At 35.3% G+C, this 26921-nt stretch overlaps 1 pseudogene; it reads right to left on the bottom strand.

The window, feature by feature from the left end:
• Positions 1-4327: 4327 nt before the first annotated feature.
• Positions 4328-26921, bottom strand: part of LOC128239412 (uncharacterized) — a 41598-nt pseudogene continuing 19004 nt past the window's right edge.

The raw sequence follows: 26921 nt of genomic DNA, 5'->3' as shown, positions 1-26921 counted from the left end.
TCGCTGACATTGGATGCCGTTGAGGCAGTTTTAAGATTATGACCATTCAAAGTTTGAGGATAGAGTGTGTTATGACCATGACCTTTGACCTCAAAATCCATAGGAGTCATCAGCTGGTCACCAAAAATCTAAATGTTAAGTTTGAGGGCCATGGTTGCAGGCATTGACAAGTTATCACACAGACAAGCTTTTTTTGTTCAAGGTCACTGTAACCTTGACCTTTGACCCAATGACCCCTAAAATCATAAGGGGTCATCTACAGGTCAGACACAACTCTAAGTCTAGTTTGAGGGCCATGGGTGCAGGCATTGTCCAATTATCACTTGAAACATTTTTGCATTCAAGGTCACTGTGAACCTAACCTTTGACCCAATGACTCCTAAAATCAATAAGGGTCATCTCCTGGTCAGGCCCAACTTACATGTCAAGTTTGATGATCATAGATTCAGGCATTGTTGAGATATCACTGGGAGAAGATTTGTTAACTTTTTTTGCGTTAAAGGTTACTGTGACCTTGACCTTGGCCTGATGACCCCCAAGTCAAGAGGGGTCATCTACTGGTCAGGCCCAACTTCCATATCAAGTTTGATGACCATAGGTCTAGGCATTGTGGAGTTATCACTCGGACAAGCTTGAAAACTATTTTACCATTAAAGGTCACTGTGACCTTGACCTTTGACCCGATGAGCCCTAAAACCAATAGGGGTCATCTACTGGTCAGGCCCAACCTTAATGTCAAGTTTGATGACCATATGTCCAGGAATTGTTGAGTTATCACTCGCACAAGCTTTGGTCTACCGACGGACCGACCGACATGCCTGTGCAAAGCAATATACCCCTCTTCTTCGAAGGGGGGCATAACTATAAAGAGGAACCGAATAATAATAAATATACATCATGTAATTAAATATGACAATATAAATTGTTAAACACTTAGAAGGAAAAAGCATAAATAAACAAAGGTTAACATAAGGAGGATTACTATTGTACAAGGAAAGTATTTCTTAAATTCATGGCTTCTTTAATGTAGATTGCTATCTTCGTTTGTCTTTTGCTTAACATTAGTCGTTTAAACATATTTAAATTTGGCCATGATATATTTCCTAGATATTTTAAGCGTAAGAGTCTAAATTTACTACAGGATAATACAAAATGGTATTCATTTTCTATAACATTAGCGTTACAGCATTTGCAAAGTCTGTTTTCTCTTGCAATACCGGTATATCTACCGACTTCAATTTCTAGCTTGTGAGCAGACAACCTCATGGAAGAAAAATGTTTGCGTAAATTATCGTTTTCAATTCTATCAAGATATTCTTGGTATTCAAAATTTGTTTTCAGTGAGCAATATGTTTCTAATTTAGTCATGCTATTTATCGATCCGCGCCAGTCTTGGATAAACTGGTCACGGAGTCTAGCTTTTAACAAAGGAAAGTATTCGGCATTTACAACAAAATTATCAGTAAGAAAATTTAATCCTAAATGGTTTATAATAGATTTCATCTTAGTCGCCCAGCAAGGGCCATTAATATTATTACACTGATCGAGATACATATAATTCATTGGAGAGTCACCATTTTTCATAATCTTTAACCAGAATTTGATTGCGCTTTCCTTGCAAACGATAGATAATGGTATTTCTCCAAATTCACCGTATACAGCATAGTTAGGAGTCTGTTTTTTGACACAAAGTAAATGCTTTAAAAATCGAATTTGCAGTTTATCAACTTCTTTAAAATTATAAACTCCCCAGACTTCTGACCCATATACAAGAATAGGCACAATCATAGTATTGAACAATGATAGCTTGGTCTTAACATCTAATTTGATTCGATCGAACAAAATCAGGAGGCTATTATATGCTCTAAGGGCTTGATCATGTAACATCTTAACAGCACTAGACATATTGCCTGAATACATAAAATTAGTACCTAAGTACGTAAAATTATCAACAACTTCAATAATCTCATTATTTATAAAGAACTCAATATTTCTATATTGCTTCCTTTTTTCAAATATAAAAACTTTTGTTTTGTTAACATTAATTTTCAAACCCCATTTGATAGAGTAATGAAAAATAGAGTTAATCTGAGCTTGGAGACTGGCTGCATCAGTAGTAAAAAGCACAATATCATCAGCAAAAAATATCATATACATAGATAGCAGTTCAAGGTCTTTAGTACAGAGTGAGTTGAAATCAATATTTTCATATATATCATTTATAAATAATATAAATAAAAGGGGAGATAAAGGCTCCCTCTGTTTCAAACTGATTGTAACATCAAACATTTGAGAATAGCTATTGTCTCTAGCTATTTTTATACAGGATTGGATGTCGCTATATATACATGTACACTTTATTTTGTTGATCATTTTCCAGCTGATACCTGATTTAATCAATTTTACCCATAATGCATCTCTATTAACTGTGTCAAAAGCTCTTTGGTAATCTATGAATGCGCACCACAGTTTTGAACCTTTGTTAAGGACTTTTTTGTATAGAAGCGTTAAGAAGGAAAATTGCATCAGCTGTTGAGTGACCATCTCTAAAACCAAATTGACCATCATAATATTTATTGTTATTTTCACACCATTTCTTAATTTGATTTCTTAATATTAGTGAATATATTTTGGCAGTAACATTTATTAGAGTAATGCCTCTATAATTTGCCGGATTAGTATTATCCCCTTTTTTAAAAATAGGGACAATTTAAACGCCTTTAGTCCAGCATTTCGGATAAACACAATTATCATATATATAGTTAAACAGAGTACAAAGATAAGGCGAAATAAAATTGTTACTGTCAATGAAAAAATCCACAACATTTCTATCGAAATCACAGGCTTTGTGGCGCTTCAGTGACTTTATGGTTTTGACAATTTCTTCTAATGATATTTCGCAGTCGAGAAAATCAATGGAGAGAGTTTCGTCTCTCGATACATTATGGTCTCTAATGTTAAATTGACCCTCAGCTTCATTTGAAACGTTTGAAAAATGGTCAAAAAAAGAATTTTCAGATACATTAGTGGATGACTTAGCAGAATTGCTGAACTTTTTTATGTATTTCCAAAATTTATGAGGTGCTGTTTTACTTAAAGATGATATCTTTTTCTTTTCTACCCCATAAAATATATGTTTAGCTTCGCGTTTTGTTTTAGAAAATTTACTCCTAGCGTTTACAAACTGTAATTTATTATCATCAGTATGATTATGATCATAAGTGCATTTCGCTGTCAAGAAATCACGTTTCGCGCTTTTACAGCTTTCATCAAATCAAGATGCTATTTTGGTATTTCTGTTTCCAGTAGATTTGCGGCTACAAAGTTTTCCCGAAACAATTTAAAGATATGTCATACATAAGATTTGAAAAGTTTTGCAGACAATCGTCAATCGAGGATTGATTGGATAATAATTTTGTATTTATATTATCAAACAGCTCAGACTTGTTTGTTAGTGATTGCAAGAAAATATTTCTTCGGGAAGTATCCCACATAATTTTGTCATATTCATGACAAGTATCATTTAATTCAAGTTCAGTGCAATTTAAAGAAAAATAAACTGGACAGTGATCCGAGAATTCTGTCAAGTCCATAACATACATTTTATTTATAATTTCATAACTATTGTGATTGCAGATAATATAAGCCACAAGTTGGTTTATTTCACCACGATCCGTGAAAAGTACAGTTACCTGCCTCTAAATGGCCATTGAGTATACAAAGATCATTCTCTTTACAAAGTGATAAAAGTCGTGTGCCAAATTGATTGCATATTTTATCATTATTACGTCTGTGTGGTAGGTTACTTGCAGTTTGACTGTACTCTGGTAAATCAATATATCGGTCAAGGTGTATTTCAGGTATATAGTCTGGGAGCTCACCCGTGCGTGAATTTAGGTCACCTGTCAAATACACATCGATTCCTATGTAAAACCAATGGTTGTTCCATGGGATAACTTTTAATAAATCTTTTACTGACTACAATATTAAATCCAGAAGTCACAATACAGCATAATTATAGGAATATAACTATAACCTTTTAAAACAAATTAATAAAAATGTTGTCAGCTTAGATGGCTCACTGAAAAAGGAGAGTTTGAGAATTGTTTTAAGTTATATTCAATTATGTCATTAAAATCCTAGTAATAAAAGTCTAAGAACCATAGCTGACAAACATCTTACAATCAAACAGAAGATGCCACAGTTAAAACTGTCTGTTTGTGATGCATGTCTCACAAAGGATGATCTCCATTCCCTCTGTATGACATGTTCTGGCTCCCCAGCACATAAAGCAATGTAACCACTGAAACGAGGCATGAAGAAAAGTTCTATATACAAGTTAAGTTGGAATGCGACAAAACCAGGAATTCAATGATTGACAGAAGAACTACAGCCTTCATTGTTTGATTCCATTCCTACTGTTTTTTTTTCAACATTTAGTAACAGCAACATTGAGATTGACCCAAACGGAATCCCATGAAAGTCCTCCATTAATTCTTCCTATTTAGCAAGTTTGGTCACAGTATAATGTCAACCCTAAATGAAGTTTTTTTAGAACCAACGGTTACAGTGACCATAACCTTGACCATAGGGGCCCCAAAGTCAATCCCATAAAAGTCAAAGAACTATGGTTGTTGGAATAGCTCCTAGAATATTTTTCATAATGGATTATGTATGCTATATATATGTAAAACTATAAACATTAGCCTATAAAACACATTAAGCAATAATTACAAGGTGCAAATATATTATTAAGTGCAAATCAGGTTGAGATATTTAACACATTGCTTTCTTGATGGTTCCACATTCAAGCACCTCCACCGCCTGTATGGGATTGTAGAAGAACACTTTCTTCTCCTCCACATCCAAAATCTGTAAATGTACAGTAGTCCATAACAGTAACTTAATGTATGGTTACATACTTGAATAAAAATCTGGTATATATTAATGTTTAAGCCTTCCAGAAAACTTGTTGTTGAAGACAACAGGAAAACTCGATCTTTCCTGATTAAACTCACCACAAGCATCCAATGAGCTTCTCTACAGTAGGCACCTACCACGAACATGTACTCATATATCTAAAACGAAATAAGACATTATTTTAAGTTGAGACAAATGAAACAAATGAAAACATTAATGTATTTCAAGATTCAGTAAAGTTCATCCATCCGCAACTTGTCATTAGTTGTATATGGGTTATTTTTTTTATTAATTTTGATAAATGTATAGAGAGCTTCTACAACTGAACTGTTTAATGAAAGAAGTATACAGTGATGAGTAAGTGCAGTTCAAATGCCATATATTCTCATAGAAACAGAAAAATGCCTACATTTGGTGGGTCCCTTGGGCGGAATGTCTTGTTCATGATCGCGTTCATGGAAATACTGTCGACGTGCAGCATTCTGCCTACTTTGCCCTCAGTCACCTCCAAACACAGCATATGCAAGTATGCGTCAATTATCTGTAAAAAGACTGTGATGTAAGTAAATCAGGATAAGATAATCGATTCAACTTAGACTAATTAAGTACCTCTACAACTCATTGTTGAACAAAAGATTATTACATGAATGTACAGGTTGACACTGATCAGGTCTTTACATAGCACAAGAGACATGCTTACTATTTAAATTCTGGTTTTCAACTTTGTCTTGAAATATTTTGCTTAAGAGGTTTTGTTTTCTGTCAACATTTTCTTTTTGAAGCTCACATCTCCATGGCAATATCTTTTAACATGTTAAATATCATGAAATTTTCTAAATTTAGAATGCAAACAACTCTCTATTATGTTATTTAGACAGTATTTCTCTGACAGCAGCTGACAAATATACATACACCAACTCATTGTTAAGTAATGTAATATCTCACATTGTCAGCCAGCCATTCTGGACTTTGGAGTGAACGAATGTCGGTATCAGTAACAGTCGTTCCATACACCTTTGCCACAGGGATGTCAAAGTCACAAGGATGATCCCAGAGGAGCTGCACAGCATCTGATATAAATAGTATCATAGTTATTACCGAAATTGTGTCAGTTCAACACAGTTTTAAGATTCAACATGGTATCACAACTTCCAATAAATATCAAATTAAAATTATGTTTGTCCTCTAAGTCTCAATATTTACAACTCAACTTCCATTCCTTAAATGAACTGCCTTTCGGCAATTGCGTTTATCAATCGATGAACGCAACATCTTCGGATATGTTCGGATTGCAATTCATTGCAAAACAATATACATGAAAAATATTGATACTGTTATTGTTTGAATTGTGGCAGCAGGTCCCGTAAAATATAAATCAACATTTTAGAAAGTATTTTTTTTAAATTTTAAATGAATAGTCGCCTTAAGTGTTTGAATTTTATGTTAAAAGTGATTTCAAGTGGCTGATCTTTTCCCGCATTATTGTTACGTTATTTGAGAAAAATAGTTCCGGTTACAGTCAGGGCATTATATTTACAGAATGGGTAGGAAGGAGTTACTGAAAGGTTTTCTTAAATGAAATGTAGTTTTTTTTTAAAAATTATTGAATAAAATAATAATGAACTATTGTGTAAATATAAGTACTTTGGACTCAATACACTTTGACCAGCCCAATTGCGTTCTTACCCCGATAATGACATCAAGCCCGCAATTCATTCCTTAAATAAAGAATACCTTGCCATCGTTGTATGAAAAAATGATGCATAACTCATGACACATATGTATCAAACAGTCCTTAAAGCTCACAATGAACTTGTTGTACTTAAGTGATTAAATCTTCAACTCAAAACATTCTTTACTCACGACTGTTCTCATCTTCACCAGCTGCAAATTCATTTTGTCTTTATTCTAAAGGTATAACAACACTTGGCCCTCCTGCAAACAGTGTAAGGGTCAATGTTTAAACAAATCAAGTGCTCAAATTCAGATATTCATGAACATTCCTGTAAACTGTCATCTCTCTACCTAATTGTAATATCACTTTTAATAATTAAGAGTTATGCCAGACCCAAAACCAATGCTTCATTCAGATCTACACGTCATAGAAAAGATGTTCTCTTCATTTAAATCCAATCTCTGATGTGGGAGTTGTTTACTCTAAAATATTATATATACTAATGGGGACAAGCTGACAATCAATACTTATAATAATAAATTTCCATTTATTTATAGACTTTTTTAAAAGGCACTAGAGTCCCGCAAGAACAGTCTTCTGTATCAGCCTCTGATAACATATTCAATGCGAAAACATGAATTGATAAACATAAGCATAATGCAGTATAAAAAATTAAATGGTACAAGTTGCAATTACCAATTAGTATATTAAATACAACTCTTTTACCTATACAGAACCTGCATGAGTATACATAAATAAAAAACAACTTAATTGTAAGAATTATACCTTTGCCTGCTGTCCCACTCCAGACTTTAAAAGGTCGTCAGCGTCTACAGGTTTAAACTAGAGCTGTCACAGGAGTGACGAATACCTCCAAATGCCGCCTGGACACAGGAATAGCAAACCATTCCTTTGAAAAGAGGCCATAACTCCAAGGTTACTGCACACTGCATCTTCTTTTATCATGTATGTATTGTTTTATTTAAATCTGTTGAGTAATTTAGAAGTCACACTGCTGACAAGAAAAATTAGCTGATGCTCTAGCTGATCTCTTCTGGAATAAGACATCTAGAGCATTCACGAGCTTTTCTTCCAACATGATCATCATCAAATTTTACAAGTACATATTTGGGCTTGAATGCATCCTTATCCACCTGGGAATAAATCCCGGGACTGTTCCTATGTGGTACTTCAGCAGTGTTCGAAATTCGCGGTAGCCCGATAGCCCGAGGTTACCGATTTTCCATCAAAACTAGCCCGATCGGGCTACCGTTTTTTCCATATGTGATTTAAAAACCCCCATATCAATTAAACAACGCGTAACGCATCATATTTTTTATATGCAAAGCCTTATTATTGAAGAATGCGTCTTTCAAGGCGACTGGAGCGACTAAGTCGCCTTCACAAGAGCGAAGTCGGATTCGCCGAAATTTACGATGATAAAAAGCTAATTACTCTGCGATTCAGGGCTCAAGCCATGTGCTGAATGTTTGTTTATTTAATCAATGAACAGAAACACATGTCAAAATTAATTTACGCCCGAAGTGACAAGTAAATATTGATCAGTTTCAATAATACGTAGCTGTGTCTGTAAGCAGCAGTCAAACTCTATGACGTTTTTTCCACAGTCTTCGCACTAATTTTTTTCAAGCACTAGCCCAGTCGGGCTAGCAGCCTGGAAAAAGCACTAGCCCGAAACAGGTTTCACTAGCCCGAACCAAAATAACTTTTTAACAGAGATATTTTAATATATGTGTAAGGTAATAAAGCTATAACACCAGTTAACTGTTTTCTCATTTTAATCTCTACTGTATTCCATCAACAATGAAAGCACAAGGTCTTCTGACATCTCTCAGTCGCTTTCTCCGTCACTATCGTCTCCATCATACATCATCTTCTTTGGCAGCAGCAATGTTGTAGTTGACTAAAAGTAATGCATGAAATGGCATAAAATTTATTTGTCAAAATAACCGAAAATAGTATTTAATAATTATTGTAAAATTCAGTACAAACAGTTATATTGTAACTGAGATCTGCCTGATCCATCTCATCTGCCTGGTCGAGATCAGAGTCTGCAAGGGTGATGATCTCCTTGGGTCTGGCCAGATGGAGTAGAGGTCTGAAATTGTGAACATGTACATTGTATTAAACATGTAGATTATTCAATTATTGTTTGTCATGCTTTTGAATTCTTATAGTTCCATATACTTTTTAATGACTATATCAATTCTTGCTTTATTTAACCTACCATCCATTCAGCATTGTTTTTGGTTGGGGAGTACTGTTTACAAATGCTACAAGTCATAATACCCTCACTGTAACAAAGCCATGGCCTGTTCACAGTCCAAAATGACTGGAACTTTCGTTTTCTTGCCTGTTCGTAAACCTTAGTTACCTCCTTTTTAGCATCAGGCTTGTCACCAGGAGCCTTTCTTTTCGGGGTAGCTCCTTCGAAATAACGTAGAAGCGACATCGTTCAGTGTGAAGAAATGACAGCTACACGAATAGACTGTATCCCGTTCTCAATTTTTCAAGCGTCCCTTAAGTACACGAAATGTTACATTTTGAATAAGCGTTTATCGATCTGATACAAATAGCGGTAAACCAGTCATAGTGCAAGTGTCTATTAAGTGCATTTCAATAAGCGTCTAGGTAGCCTGTTGTAACAGATACGGATACCGATAGGTAAAACATTTCGGATAATTATTTTTCGGGAAAAAAACACTCGACAGGTCGGGCTAGTGACTTGATTTTTTCAGTCGACCGAGCGGAAAACAGCTCGACTCGGTCGATGGTCGAGTGGGTTACGTCGAAGACTGTTTCCATATGTAATTTAAAAAAAACATGTCAATTAAACAATGCGTAACGCATCGTGTTTTTTATAAGCAAAGCCTTATTATTTAAGAATGCGTCCTTCAAGGCGACTGGAGCGACTTAGTCGCCTTGATAAGAGCGAAGTCGGATTCGCAGAAATCTACGATGATAAAAAGCTAATTACTCTGCGATTCAGGGCTCAAGCCATGTGCTGAATGTTTGTTTATTTAATCAATGAACATAAACACATGTCAAAATTAATTAACGACTGAAGTGACAAGTAAATATCGATCAGTTTCTAACACGTAGCTGTGTCTGTTAGCAGCAGTCAAACTCTATGACGTCAATAACTTCGCCCATTATGTAAATGAACGGATAACGTCGTCAGTCTTCGACAACTACGATGGCTATGAAAATCAACAATGCTAAAATAGCAATATGAACATTGATATTTTATATATTTCGTTTAAATATATTTTATTTATTAGCTAAAATAAAAAGAAAGATATTTAAGTTTTTTATGCGGACAGAAAATAATCATTCTACAACAGTTAAATGCGCAGGAAACAGGTGCCCGTTTACTTCCTGACAAATTTAATCAAAGTGAAAGGAGAACTGTTGGACAAAGTTAACTCGTTGTCAGTGAACAGTGCATTAAGGTTCTATTTTACAACTTTGAATTGCTTTGCCATTTATTTTAAAAAACAATTAAAGGAATACTGGCAATATAAACATCGGAACATTCTGTTGTAACTTCCGAAACTTGAAAGTGAAACTGAAAGTTGAAAAGGGAAAAATGTCATTGCACAATCCCTGGTGGATATCGGATTTGACAAGGATGCCTTGGATAACAGAACTTAAAGTTCATGCATAATTCTTTCATTTAAATAAATGATATGTTCAGAACCTTTTTGAAAACTTCAGTTACTAACCGTTTGATGACTACACTATTATACTTTATGACTATAATTTATTATTGACGCATTGTTCAAATTGGAGAACATTTATTGAAACTGTATGAGCGTGCTTGATTAGATGAGCGGAATCGTATTCAAACTACCAAAAATTATTTTGAACGTGTGATACTTTATAGTGTTTAAGTTTGGGCTAGTGAAATTGGTTTCGGGCTAGTAAAATTTCCTGTCTGGTAGCCCGAATGGGCTAGTGGAGTCCAATCTGAATTTCGTACACTGCTTCAGTTAGTAAGTTTCAATGCATTGTACACATTAATACCAAGTTTATGGCAAAGTTATGATACGGATTAAAGCCCCTTTAAAAGAACTAGTTCTACTTGAGGTACTTCTCCAAAGTTTTGTTAAAATATTTTTTTTTACATTACTTGTACTTAAGTTTTCTGTATGATGTTTTGTCAATGATTGTATTTAAAAGAATCATATTCTAGTAAAAAGGCTTAAGCAAATACAAAGTCAGATAGATAAAGAGGACACTGAGGTTACAACTGCTACTTACTTAAAAACAGTTAATCTTCTGATAATCTAAAATCATTAAACATGTATGATGTTGTATGAAGTTTTACAGCTGTAATTAGTAATAATTAGGGATATCACCTGTTTTGTTAAAAGACATGGTCAGTACACTATCCTGAAGGATAACCTTTAAACTAGAAGATACATGATGTTTAACCCTGGCAGTAGTCTTCAGTACTGAAAATAATAAAATAAATGCAACATCAAAACCATAAAAAAGACCAGCTATCTTAGCGATTGCTCAAATATCCCTTGATGTACAAAGAAAAGAAACTATGAAATGATTAACATGTGATATTTGTTTGGAAAAAATAAAACTGTAAAATGGTCATCATTTCATGCTTGTCAAATGTAAGTCAATTTTTTTTATATATGTGTTATATCTTTAATTTAACTCATTGACCAATAGATGATTATCAAAGATTAATTTATGCACAGCTAGTTTGCAAGATAAAATTTGTTTTTGTTCAAGTTCTCAGTATGGAAGGCATGTTATAAGGTCTGTCATATTGACTACTCTATACTTTGTGCAGGCTTATCTGTTTAAGTCAATGAGTGGTTTACCAGTTGTAAAATGAAAAGATTTGCACCGACACATGCACCTGCCTAAATAAAGTCCTAGTATAAAAAAACACTTCTGTATTAATAATTATGCCCCCAAAAAACAAACCTTGTTTTCTTTTCCAACTTCGTTTCTTACGCATCTTGAGAGAGCAATGCAACAACACTGAGGGTCTCCTCCCTCTTATGGTGGGCCGAAGAAAAAGACCAGACTGGGCCGGGATTCAAGATGCCAGCTTCCTATGAACCGATAGGAGATCAACATAGATGTCTTCATAGTCAGCTGCTTCCCGTACCAAAAACAGCATATTTCTAATAGAGGCAGCCAAAGTTTAACATGTGGATGCTATGGCCACAGGTTTTTTGTTAATTATGCCACCACTGCACATGTTCAGAGTTGCCTTCCTCTTTGCAGAAAGATTTGCAGATGCAGGTGAGTCACCAGAGGCATGGTCATGAACTTGACCTTCAACAAGCATATCACTGTCACAACACAAATGTGGGCAATTAATAAACTCCTCTGACAGTGTGTGCCAACTGTTGCCAGGAATGTTGATCATGACATGCAACATGTGCTTGCAAGGCCAGTGTGTATTTAGCCAGTCTTTACAGCTGCAGCAAGGCAGAGCTTGTCCCAAGTCAACAGTATAAACACTGTCAGAATCATAGCTGGTGACCTTGAACTTTCTTGGTCCTAGATCCTCGGCACTTATGGAAGTTGGATGGCCTGGTGTAGGCAGTCGTCCAAGACAGTGGTCAACAAACACTTTGGGTTTGCAGTGCAGAAATCTGGGAACCTCACTGGCATATTTCTTGTGTATGCTTTTGATGTTGTATTGAACATACCTAGAATAAGAAATAATACAAGCTATGACAAACAAAAATTGACCTAGTAGTGTTTTTAAGTGTACACAAATTGCTGGATGGTGTCTTTGTGAATATTGGTAAACCATAGAGCTACAGTGTCATGCAATTTCAATACTTTTGTTGGCAAACAGTTTAGTTAAAATGAAGTTACTAAGAACTAACATATGAAGTTCCACTTACGTAGATTAATCCATTTCAGATTTAATGGATCCTTTAATAGTTAAGGGCAATCTCCCCTGTATTTCTACACGACCATTTCATAAGTCTCAACATGTATAGATTGAGAGACATACATGCGAACATTTTGGAGGAGTTGAACTTCCAAAATCACACACAATTGTGACAAGAGCTCCCACTGTCACAAAATATGCCCATCCTATTTATACAGGGGTTTTCTTAAGCGGACGCCCGCTTGCCCGCGCCTGGTTAAAATCGCCGCGGGCAAGCGATTTTTCAAAGCAGGTAGCCCGCTGGGCAAGTGAGCTTTCGTAGTGAACGCTTTCCGGTAGTTTTATTTTATTTTTCTTTGGGTTAAAATATTTCCTAACAAGCGTAAGTTAAACTAATTTTGATTGGTTATTGGATTTTAAAATGCCAATCAAATGAATCGTAACGTATAGCGTTCGTCAGCCTTGGCAAGATGGCAGACGGAGACGAACTGGGCGAAACTGAACACTTTTTTCTCAATTTTCTCTTAAAGTAAACCAAAACCTAAGCCGAAAACTACCGATAATGAAAGAAAAAGTAAATATGAAAAAGAAAGTACAAAGAAAATCTTTCAATCTTCCTGGTTAAACGAATTTAAATGGTTAGAATACGAAAATCCTCTCATGAAATGTAAAGTTTGTACGAAATATGATGATGTTGGTTCTTTCGTTACGGGTTCAAATTTCTTTCGAAAAGACTCTTTAAAGGCTCATGAAGAATCGCAAGGTCATTGTAAAAATGAAAAGATAGAAAATGCAAAAAAACAAGTGACAGTGAGGCCATGGCTGGATGATGCTCGTTTGAAAACAAAATGTAGCAGTTAAGATCTGTTAAAAGTTATTCTTTGTGTTTATTAATAGATATCATTGCCTTTAATACAGATTGATTAAAATTGTATACATATAAACATTTGCAAAGATCGGGCAACCAAATTTTACAGGGGGCAAGTAGATGTTCATATTGACTTGCCCCTGGGGCAAGTGAAAGTCAAATCGTTAGGAAAACCCCTGTTATAGTAATCAAATGTAGTGACAAGTGGTTGTAGGTTACAACCAAATTGAAAGTGTAGTAATGTAAATCATAAGTTTGTTTATCTGGAATAATGACTGAGACAACGTGGCTAGTAATCAATCCCAACTAATATATTCTTTCCATAATCATTTTGACCGAATTAGCTGATGATTGGACAAAAGCTCCCGAGGCTATTCATCAGACAAAAATGAATTTAGGTAGAATCTTTAACGCAACGGCATAACTTTCGAATGTCTGAAGCAATATGTCTGGTTATCAAACATGCTGGAAGCTATTATGACCATACACATGCATTCTGATAACATTTGGTGAAGATTGGACAATGATTATCATTAAGTATACATTTACCTAATGTAGCGCTCTGGAAGGAACTTTTTAACCAAAGTAGTGACCATACTGCTCAATGACCCCATCGTATAGTTGGCCAAGTAGTTCTCTTTAAAACTCCTTGTGCTGCCTTTCCAGACCATTTGTAGTGTTCACCCACACAATCAAATATGTCTGACGGTGGTATTGTACCCATCTCTGCAAACAATAGTAAAAAAAATTCTTCAAATTATTCTATGCAATGTAAACAAAATATTGAAAACTCTTATTCTGAAATGTAAATAGATGACCTGAGAGTGACAACTACAATGTTGTGTGCTTATTAAGGTCAATTGAAGGTCATGTGCAAGTGTTTCATCATGGTACATCCATAATCAAGTTAGGTATAAAACACTGGTCTGAATTAGCAAGCATAATCAACCATTTTGATGAACAGATATATCTGTGTTCTGTTTAAAAAAAATAAAAATAATGTTAATCACCTAGTCAAAATGCAAACTGTCAAAACCGCATTCATGTTTTTAATTGAAGTATTTTCTTCTGTTAAATATTAAATTGAAAGGGTCATATGCTCTCGTAGAATCACTAAAAAGAGTATATTTAAGAACAATTATTTATGAAATAATCTTTATGTGTTTCATGTGTAAAATATAAGATATGTATCTGGTCTTAACCACTTATCAGCAACATAAAACATACATATAAATGATTTCTTAAAATGTCATAAAATCTCATAAGAACTCTCAAATTCTAACATATTACTTGTAAATAATTATGATTTATTCACTTGATAAAGTGATTCTCTATTAACATAGACACTTGTGCCTTTATATCACCTCTGCAACAGAGAGCCAGTGTCTCCGAAACCATGTGCGGAACTTGTGATTTTCTTTCCAATCTACAGAATCCTTGAGGGTTTTAACAGCTACATTGAACTCTTCCTCTGACTGAGAGTTGGCAATCCTCCTCATTCTGAAGCAGTTGTACATTTGAATAATGATTTTTAGTTTAAGGATCATACTGGCATTTTGATGTTTACAATAATAGCAAACAAAAAACAACAGGATTAGAATGCAAATACAACAGGTCCTTAGCATGTTTAATAATAAAATCAAATTTTGGGGTGTCTGTATTGAGGGCTATTCCATTTAAACATATAACCCAGGGGGGGACGGCAATTTTTTAAAATCATATATGGTAGGGTGTCTTTTTCACTAATTTGCATCTGTAGGTGGTTGCAAAATTGTGAAATTTGCTCCTGATGGGGGATGTCGAAATTTAAATCGCAAGGGTGAAAATCCCTTCAGACCAACCAAACAGTTAATTGGTGTTACCTCCCTTGAATTGTTTATACTTTGCGGAACACTTCTGTTTTTTTCCTTGATAGCAACTTCTATATACCATAATACTTTGCGGCATAGGAACTTCCGGTTTCTTTTCGGGGTGAAACAAAGTCTAATAACAGCGCTAAAATCGGATTAATTACCACCCCAGGTTTGTTATGAATTATATTTTCTCATTATATATGGCATTTCAATGGGTTTATAATACATCATAGAGATATGATTATGATATGCATAACCCTAGTTCTCACTTTTCTGATGTGATTTGCCTCATCAGTGTTTTATTTTTTTTCACTAACAAGCCGGCGCGCACCGTTCATGTCAGTAACACTCGGAAGAGGAGTTGATATTAAACAGAGATAGATAGATAGATATAAATCGCTTGACACACTACCTAGACAGGAGGTTGTGGTGGGTGGGGTAAACTGTTCTGAAAAATATATGCTGTTCCTACTCTTATTTGAATGTTGTTGTTGTTTTTTTCATGAAATAGACGAAACACTTTTGCTATTAATGATCCCTTCCTTTTATTTACAGATATGATTCAAATATGCTGATGTTATGTTTTGAGAACATTACTTCCATCAAGTCCATCATCAAGTTTGGCTGCTAGTACACCCAGGACTGCAAGCGGATAGTGATGGACAACCAGTGCTGGTCAACAAACTACTGTTGGTTGGACAGCTTTCTTTTATTTGACTACTTTTTTGGTCGGACTATGAGTGTTGGTTGAACACCTATTGATAGTTGGTCTGTAAGTGTTAGTTTGACAACTGTTGACAACGGTTGTTGGCTGGACTGCTGGATGGACAGCAAGTGTAATGGACAGCTAGTAATGTTTGAACTGCAACTGTTGGTTGGACAACTATTGTTTCTAGATGGCTATATTTGTAGATGTGACTACAAGTGTTGTTTTAACAACTATTAAGTGATTGTAAGTGGTGGTTTAACCATAAGTATTGATTGGACAGCGATTAATAAATGGACCTCTCTTGTTGCACAGCTACTGTAAACTGGACAGCGATTATTGGTTGGATTCCCATTCATTGGTTGTGTTTCTCAGACTGTTTGTTTTTCTGGCCATGATTATTGATTGTCATATAATATGTATAGAATTATAAGTACTTATTACTAAGTGCTTATTATTATTACAGGTACAATTATTCAATAATAATATTCATAATGCACAACATATTGTTTTATACTGTAAACCAAAAAAAATACTAGATCTTTCAATAAATTACAAATCTGTACAACCATGTTGTGTTTGTTTTCCAATTATTTTTTTAGATAGACACATCAACTTGCTTTAAACATGATAAATATGCCATTTAATTTTGCACAGCAAACTAACAAAGAGTTCATGGCATAAATTATAATCTTACTCTTATCAAAATGAATGATATAAGTAGTGTTACAGTTGCATCATTAAATTGTATTTCACATCAATTTCTTATGCGACATTTAAGTTTGATGAGATCTCTGCCACTTTGAAGTCAGGGTCAAAGTCCCTAGAAGAAAGAGCTTTTGCCAATTTCTGAGAAAAGGTTAAAGGGTATGTTCAAAAAAGTTAAAATCAAGTTCTCTTAGACAAATGGACTGGAGATGTGCCATGTGATTCTTCCTATAGCGGTAAATCAATAATTTAAATGTATCTTCAGCAACAAGATAGTTTGAAACATAAAACACAGTGACTATAGAGTGTAAAATTAAAATGATAGTAACTCTTCAAATCTTGGGAAAATGTTGTGAATTAAAACAGAAATGGTTCAATATCTGTATCTTTATTAACAGTATCCATAAAAGCCTAATGTAAGATCAGTGAATTAATTTTTTTACCTTTTATACTTGTACATTTTAAATCACTTCTGAAAGGGGTTATTCCGGATCTATAAACACAATTTGAGGTAGGACCCCCAAACAGTTTATTTGCTTCTGTAGGGGGGAGGTCTAGTTCAAAAGTGCCTTCCCCCCGTGGGTTATATGTTTAAATGGAATAGCTCTGATTCGAATCAGTGATTTTAAAACCAGATTTTCAATGCATCAGAGCGAATCATTGCACCTCCATAGGACATACTTGAATTGTATGATTGAAGACTACAATACAGGGATGTGATTGACCTGACAGCTAAAGGGCTGAAACTTTTTCGGCCATGGGTATACGGGGCACTCTTGGGATCAAAAGCGCACTGCTGTAGAAGAAAAAATGGCTTTTTAGAAGCTCTGTTGAGGGCTCTCCTGACTTTGAATTTGAAGTAAACTTGAATATTAACTTAGAACAACTGAAAGCAACCAAATAATTTTTTCAGGTAAAAAAAATATATATCAAGGTTTCAAAATATTGTAGTTTGTGAAAAAACGGTCCATTGCTGTAGTAGTTGATATTTGACATGTTTCTTGGGTGTACTGAATAAAGTAGGTTTTATTTGCCCACTTATAGTAAATAAATTGAAATACAACAACCAAGTATAAAATACACCCAACTTCAAATAAATAAAACTAAACAAGAGATGTTTGTCAAACATTATGCCCCCCCTGAGCGCCATGTTTCAGGATTATAGGGACAATTGAATGAAATATGCATGGACCGAAATGACAGCTGATTTGTTGCTGTTTTAAGATTATGACCATTAAAGCGTGACGATAAAGTGTGTTATGACCGTCATGACCTTTGACTCTATGAACTCAAAATCCAGAGTCATCAGCTGGTCACCAGAAACCTAAATGTCAAGTTTGAGGGCCATGGGTGCAGGCATTGTCAAGTTATCACAAGACAAGTTTTTTTCGTTCAAGGTCACTGTGACCTTGATCTTTGATCCGATGACCCCTTAAATCATAAGGGGTCATCTACAAGTCAGATGCAACTCCAAGTCAAGTTTGGAGGCCATGGGTTCAGGCATTGTTGAGTTATCACTCGGACAACCTTTTACCATTCAAGATCACTGTGACCTTGACCTTTGGCTCTATGAAACCTAAAATCAATAAGGGTGATCTACTGGTCAGGCTTAACATCCATGTCAAGTTTAATGATCATAGGTTCAGGCATTGTCGAGATATCATTGGGGGAAGATTTGTTAACTTTTTTGCATTAAAGGTTACTGTGACATTGACCTTGGCCTGATGACCCCCAAAGTCGATAGGGGTCATCTACTTGGCAGGCCCAACCTTCATGTCAAGTTTAAATACCATAGGTCCAAGAATTGTCGAGTTTGCTTTCAAGGTCACTGTGACCTTGACCTTTGACCCCTAAAATCAATAGGGGTCATCTACTGGTCAGGCCCAACCTCCATGTCCAGTTTGAGGTCCATGGGTGCAGGCATTGTTGAGTTATCACTTGGACAACCTTTTATCATTCAAGGTCACTGTGACCTTGACCTTTGGCCCAATGACCCCTAAAATTAATAGGGACAATCTTCTGGCCAGGCTCAACCTCCAAATCAAGTTTGAGGGCCATGGGTGCAGCCATTGTCAAGTTATCACTCAGATAACCTTTTACCATTCCAGGTCACTGTGACCTTGACCCAATGACCCCTTAAATCAATAGGGACCATCTTCTGGCCAGGCCCAACCTCCAAGTCAAGTTTGACGGCCATGGGTGCAGGCATTGTCGAGTTATCACTCGGACAACCTTTTACCATTCCAGGTCACTGTGACCTTGACCTTTGGCCAGATGACCCCCAAAAACCATAGGGGTCATCTCCTGGTCAGGCCAATTCTCCAAGTCAAGTTTGAGGGCCATGGGTGCAGGCATTGTTGAGTTATCAATCGGACAACCTTTTACCATTCAAGGTCACTGTGACCTTGACCTTTGGCCCAATGACCCCCCCAAAACAATAGGGGTCATCTACTGGTCAGGCCCAACCTACAAGTCAAGTTTGAGGGACATGGGTGCAGGCATTGTTGAGTTATCACTCGAACAACCTTTTACCATTCAAGGTCACTGTGACCATAACCTTTGACCCATTGAGCCCAAAAAACAATAGGGGTCATCTACTGGTCAGGCCCAACCTCCAAGTCAAGTTTGAGGGCCATGGGTGCAGGCATTGTCACGTTATCACTCGGACAACCTTTTACCATTCAAGGTCACTGTGACCTTGACCTTTGGCCTGATGACCCCCAAAAACAATAGGGGTCATCTACTGGTCAGGCCCAACCTCCATGTCAAGTTTGAGTGCCAAGGGTGCAGGCATTGTTGAGCTCGGACAAGCTTTAAAATTATTTTACCATTAAAGGTCACTGTGACCTTGACCTTTGACCCGATGACCCCCAAAATCAATAGGGGTCATCTACTGGTCAGGCCCAACCTTCATGTGAAGTTTGATGACCATATGTCCAGGAATTGTAGAGTTATCACTTGGACAAGCTTTGGTCTACCGACGGACGGACGGACGGACCGACCGACATGCCTGTGCAAAGCAATATACCCCTCTTCTTCGAAGGGGGGCATAATTAATTGTTAAGCTTATGCTTTTGTTCTGCTGAACATAATACTAACACTTTTAGAAGGTCAGCGGATTCTGTAATACCATTGGATGGTCCAACCCAGCGCTACCAAGCTTGTTCCCGATGGAAGTTGCACAAGTATGTAAAACAACCTGCAATAAGGTACAGATATTACAAATGTGTATATTATTAATTAAGATTCTTACGAAAGTCACATGCAATTCCTAAAACAAGTTTCAATCAAACAGAAAATGTAGCAACTATATAGTTTAAAGTGACACACGTATTCAAAATGAATACGTACACAGTCATGTATAACAAACATAAATTTTGAGTGATAAACCTTTAACTTCTTACTAAATAATGCATTTATAAAAAATATTAATTACTGATAACAAGATTGTAACAGTGTATTTGTAGCTGAAAACACAAAGTTTTTAAATGATTGGTGTATGCTCGAAGATTTACTGTATTCCACTATCGTCTCATAAGGTAGAAATACCGTGTTTTCTGCACCCTTCTTCCAAGTTAAACTTAGCATCCTTCATAGAAACCATCGACATTTATTCATCCTTTTTGGTATATTAAAACATTTGTATTCTGTTAAATCTTATTTGAGAGTAAGAGTGCATCTTTAACAAAGTAATTCTAAGAATTTATCTGGTGTTGTTTTTAATTATTCAATGTGACCTAGATTTTATACTAATGACCCGCTGTTTTATAAAGATATTACAAAATAATGCTGATTGAAGCAAACAAGAGGAAACAGCTTTTGCCATTTTTATTTTGAATTATTTTCTTTAAACAAGCAAAACATTTGCAAAACAAATCATTTGTATTTTGACTTGTCACAAGAAATTCAATTTTTAATAAATATAATGGTGTAATTAAAACTATTGATTAGATGCATGATAGAATCAGCTAGGAGAGCTTTAATCATACCTCACAAGCCTTTATAAGCTTTCAATTTTAAAGATAAATAAGTTACAAAATCATGAATTTTCAACATATTGATCAGAAGTATCCAATAGTCGAGAATAATTTCATTTGATTAAGCCAAGAACATAATTATATTAAATATACTCAACATTATCTGCAATAAATTTAGCTCAACATCTGCAATCCATAGCTCCCTTACCTGGTATTATGTTAATGCAATAATAAAATTCTAATTCAGTAAGTATTTACTTTTGCAAAATATGCGTACCGGGTGATAAGGATAATACATTAAATAACTGTACTGCTGAAGGGTTATACAGGAAGAAACAAAGAATATTGCATAAAAACAGAATTCCATTCAACATATTGAAAACTTGACTCCTGCTTTAGTTAGAAATAATCAAAACTATGCTATATCTGCGGTTAACACACAGCTAAACAGATATCACCTCTATATGGTCTAAACAATTATAAATGTCTTTTTTTATATGAATAGAATAAGCACTGAACATTAGGCTCCATTTATTTACTTTTTTATGCAACATTGACCTTTAGACCGCATGGCCCATGGTTTATGTGCATTGAGCATCTTTGTTAGGGCTTTTGGCTTAATGTTTCATAAAAAAGTCGGATTTTTTTAAGCATTGGGAGGAAAAAAAGGGCTCGGATTTATGATATTGTTCTTCAGCTTGCATAATTGGCATATGACAGATTTCACAACTGGGTGACAATAAAGTTCCCGGCGAATATTGATTTTTAAAATTTATTGCAAATTAGTGATTTCAACATTATCTTTTACAGCAATTTCTTATCTTTCATATTTTAGAACATTTGCAATGATTTATTCATGCATTTTTATAAAAAAAAGAATTTTGTATCACCATACCATTTGAGCTAGTGTTACAATATTGCCGGTAAAAACTTGTTTGTTTTTTTAATATTTTGATCCAAAGAAGTATTTTGTCTTGCACTAAATGGTTCATTTATCTATAAAACAGATTGTACAGACAAAAAATAAAGATTGTTTTGTTTTTCTCAAATAAATTTATTGAAACAAACCCAAATTGGACAACAAGACAGATAATATTTTCTGCAAACATAGGTTTTCTTTTTATATCAGATCAGATAAGCTATAAACATAAATGTTTTGTTGTGGTGATATAAATGTCTCGAGTATAGTGCAATTATCATTACCTTTGATATAAAAAAAAATGTATTATAAATTGCTAATTGTGAGTACCGGTATGTGCTAGTGTTACCACAAGACAGAATGAGTAACATTAGCACTATGTCACATTAGCAGTTGGACAGAATGTTTCACAACAGAATAAAATACAGACCTACCACAGACTCTTTGAGCAAATTATATAAATGATTATGATAAACACAGTCAATTGATAATCACATAAAAATCATACAATATTTGACAAAGTTGCAGTGTGACAGACATACACATTTTATGAGCTTCTACAGTTGAAAATAGTTTCTTTGACTCTTCATTTAGTTTAAATGTTGTTATAATGTTTTACTCATTTGAGATTTTAATAACCTGTTGTTACAATATTCTATTGCTTCTCATATAGTTCCTTCTAGTTTTGTTCATGTTGATTTATAAATACACTGTTGACCTAAGTTTATATGGTGTCAGTCTGAATGAAGAATCCTGGAAACACTGTTCCCGCAGCAGTTTGATTAAATAATCTCGTAAAAAAATATACCAATCTGGATAGAATAACATCCAAGACGAAAAACCAACAATATAACCAAAGATCAGACTGTTGTGTGTCTTAAAAGGCCTTGTTTAAGCCTTTTAAAAGTGACCCTCCCCCTTTTAAGGCCTAGTTTAAGGAATATTTGGCATGATAATCCCCTGCTGTGCATCTCCTTCTAATCACACTGGTTTGACAGCAGGGGCAAATTCCCTGTGTTTACCGGTAGGTTTATCGGCTCAGGGCCATTTAGGGTCCATATCTATCTTAAAATATCCCTTACTGCGCAGCAGGATACTCAGATCGGAGATCTGATATGACAATAAGGAAATTATGCACCAATCAATTGAAACAACGGCCCCCCAGGTCTGGGGGTGTACTGGGGATAGGCGGGGAAAAGGGCCGTGTTTTTACTTCCCAGGTGGCATGACTGGTGCATTAGATTAAGATCCATTTACAGAGGTTGTGTACAAATACACAGTGTCATAAGAGATTGATCAGAAATCTTTACCCGAACTGCATATGCCTACACAGTGACATGGACACTGATCAAAAGATCTTATCATAAAAAAGGCAAACAAACATCCAGAACTTTAAAACCTGTAACAAGAACCACCCCACCTTCAGTAACCTTGCATAGAATCCAACCCGACACAGTGAAAGACAAATCGTATAAAATAATGTTTAATATAAGTAAATTGCAACAGTCAAACAATTCATACGATTTACACATCATCTTCTTGTCTTTAAGGGTATGGTTCTGAAAAAGAAATTAAATTATTACATACTTTCTGTTGAGATATGAGAGTGTTCTAAGTTATATATGTCTGCCTCTAACACAAGAAGTCGTGGGTTTGGTTTGATCCCCACCAGGGGTACTTCCTCATTGCCTCACAAAAATAACACAATATGTAATGTTTTCTTCCAAGGGAGCAGATTTGAGAGATTAAATTCAGAGAGCTGTCTTCACAATCTTATAAACTAAAACAAAACACTCAAACTTAAATGCCATGAATTCAAACATTTTAAATTTTTAGCAACAGATCATTTTAGATACTACTTTTACTAACACTTCTTATTGTTTCGCTAACATTCAAAAAACAGTTTTGTTTGAAATACTACAAGAATACAACGTCAATTTATTATCTGTATATCTATTAATCAGACTCCTTTCACATGGAACAACATTTAGTTCGTCAACTTGCGCCACAATACCACTGGTCATAATGCACCAGTCAATTGTAACCACACACCCTAGGTCCAGGGGTGGGGTTCAGGGAAACTAGAAAAGGTCTTATCAGATGTCCAATCTGATAAGACCTGCTGTGTAGTTTTCAATGTTTTATTATGTAAATGGACCTAAACTAGGCCTTAAACTAATTTATCGTATTTTTTATTGTATATATATATGTAACACTGGCATTCAGTTAATGCTTGGGGGGGGGGGGGGGGGGGGGGTCAAACAGGAATCCAAAAGTAACATCAGGGGAGATGTCCTGTCATGCAATAGCAAACATTGTTCTGTCCAATATGTAACACTAGCATTTAGGTGACTAAAATAAGGTCAAGATAAAATATATAACACAAGTTTGTGTCAAAAATAAGATTTGTCAAATAAGAAACACATTGAATCACAAAATGAGCATACAAATGTTGACTTTTATCTCAAGCATTCTCTCTTGTTGTATCAAACTCTGCTTCTGTCCTATGTAACATTAGGGGAAAAGTCCTTTTGTCACATAAGCAAACATATTTCTGTCCCAATTATAACATAAGCATTCGGTTTACTTAATCAAATTCAGATTAAGTATTAAACAGTTAAGCTTGAATCAAAAGCCTACAATGGATAAAAAACAACAACAACATAAATATGTGTTTTATAAAAAAAAGAAGGTTTCTGTCCAATGTAACATTTGCAGTTATGTCCATTTGTCACGTTATCATCTATATTTCTGTCCATTTTATAACGTTTGCATTCTTAATTCTGTCCAATAAATAAAGATACCAAACACAAAAGCGATATATTTTCAATATAAACTACGTACCTAATGAATGAATACTTACAAACGACAGTTTACAGACTACTTGTTCTGTTCGAATAATTGACTCTGGAAAAGTCATCAAATTTCAACGATTTTCTCGCTTTATTACGCGCTTGTCTTAATGCTAGCGTGACATAATGTTAACGTTACATCGAAGGACAGAATGAGCCAAACTTGGATTAAGTTTTTATCAACAGTATTTACCACTATTTTTATCATTTCAATGTCAACTGTCGCTAATCGCTACCCGGATGTTAACCCTCAGTCGGTGTAAATTATTCAGGAATAGAAAAGGTGCTATCGTCACGCTAAAATGGGACAGAATCGATTTTGCGTAACATTAACACATTTTTAGAACTAAAAAACTTTACGATCGGGAATGACCAATTTCTTGTTACATGCAATACTGTTTTTATCCAACACTTAGTCTTTGTTTTCAGTGATTTAATAAAGGTGTGCTTAGGTTTAAAACAGTTAGCAGTGGATCATGTCTGCTAATGTTACACAACAATTGGAGGACAGATTACCGCAACGTTATCACCATGCGCAAATACCGAAAATTTAAGTATATCACGAACGAAATGCAATCATTTTAGATATATTATTGTTTTAATTAATATTTCTTGCAAACATTATTCAACAGATAAGAATAAAAGACTTAACTGATGTTACTGAAAAGCATCCTCAAAAAAGTGGTATATTGGTACCGGGAAGATTTTCTGTCTTTTTTGTCCTAAATATCAGCATATTTTTACATTTTTTTACCTTTTAAATTTAACACAATATTTTCATTATTTTAATACAAATCACTTCTATAAGGTGTTCTCAATGGGTTTGGAAAGGCAATTGCTGTATAAATGACGTTGACATGTAATAAAAATAAATGAAAGCAAATGGGCCACATAATTGCCTTTTTTGTGAAATCTGCCATATACATTTTGGAATATGTTAAGAAAGAAAATCAGCCTAATGGTATTTTAATTGAATTTAAATAAAACTAGAGCTGTCACAGGAGTGACGAATACCCCCAAATGCTGCCTGGACAAACCATTCCTATGAAAAGAGGCCATAACTCCAAGGTTACTGCACACTGCATCTTCTTTTATCATGCATGTATTGTTTTATTTAAATCTGTTGAGTAATTTAGAAGTTACACTGCTGACAAGAAAAACTAGCTGATGCTCTAGCTGATCTCTTCTGGAATAAGACATCTAGAGCATTCACAAGCTTTTCTTTCAACACGATCATCATCAAATTTTACAAGTACATATTTGGGCTTGAATGCATCCTTATCCACCTGGGAATAAATCCCGGGACTGTTCCTGTAGCCAAATTAACAAGTCCATCTGACAGGTCAATATTTGTAGTAAGCACTACTGTGGCAAATATGCCATACATAAGTTCTGCTGGTATTCCACTGGCATCTGGTTCAAATGAAGCATGCTGGATTTGTTTTGTTTGTTCATCTTTCCAAGTGTCAATTACTTTTAAGGTAAATATTTGCTCATTTAGTTTTTGACGGATCTATTGAACTTGACCTGTATCTTCTGATGTTACACCTGTGTACCAAAAAATGTTCAAATATGTCAAGCCTTTCATGAGTTATCGTCCGGAAACCATTTTTCTATTTTTAGTAACAGTGACCTTGACCCCACCAGCCCCAATATTGAACTTGATCAGTATCTTCTGATGTTACACCTGTGTACCAAAAATTGTTCAAATCCGTTTAGCCTTTCATGAGTTATCGTCCGGAAACCGTTTTCCTTTTTTTAGTAACAGTGACCTTGACCTTGGCCCCACCAGCCCCAATATCGAAATTGGCCTGTATCTTCTGATGTTACACCTGTGTACCAAAATTTTTTCAAATCTGTCAAGCCTTTCATGAGTTATCGTCCGGAAACCGTTTTTCTATTTTACGTAACAGTGACCTTGACCTTGGCCCCACCAGCCCCAATATCGAACTTGACCTGTATCTTCTGATGTTACACCTGTGTACCAAAATTTTTTCAAATCTGTCAAGCCTTTCATGAGTTATCGTCCGGAAACTGTTTTTCTATTTTTAGTAACAGTGACCTTGACCCTGGCCCCACCAGCCCCAATATCGAACGTGACCTGTATCTTCTGATGTTACACCTGTGTACCAAAACCTGTGTACCAAAATTTTTTCAAATCTGTCTAGCCTTTCATGAGTTATCGTCCGGAAACCATGAAAACCGACAGACCGACCGACAAACAGACCGACCGACCGACAAGCTCACTCCTATATACCCCCTCAAACTTCGTTTGTGGGGGTATAACCAGGCCAATGGTATATAAATTGAATTTAAATAAAACCCTTCTATGCATTCAGGTGATATCTATAGACCTGACTTTGTGCTTAGCTGCCCACAGCCTAAAAAAGGTTAAGCTGTATTATGTGTATGTGCTAGCGAAATTTAAGGAAACACAAGAGAGTACAATAGAAAACAAAACAATATTTATTATGTTTAGATGTAAGGAAAGCGACTGCTATCACCAAACAAATGATAAAAAGACATTGACTAAGTCACTAGGGT

This window comes from Mya arenaria, chromosome 6 (assembly GCF_026914265.1).
Source record: "Mya arenaria isolate MELC-2E11 chromosome 6, ASM2691426v1".
NCBI classification, from domain to species: Eukaryota; Metazoa; Mollusca; class Bivalvia; order Myida; family Myidae; genus Mya; species Mya arenaria.
The sequence above is the reverse complement of the archived record's forward strand: the minus strand, read 5'-3'. Positions and strand labels throughout refer to the sequence as shown.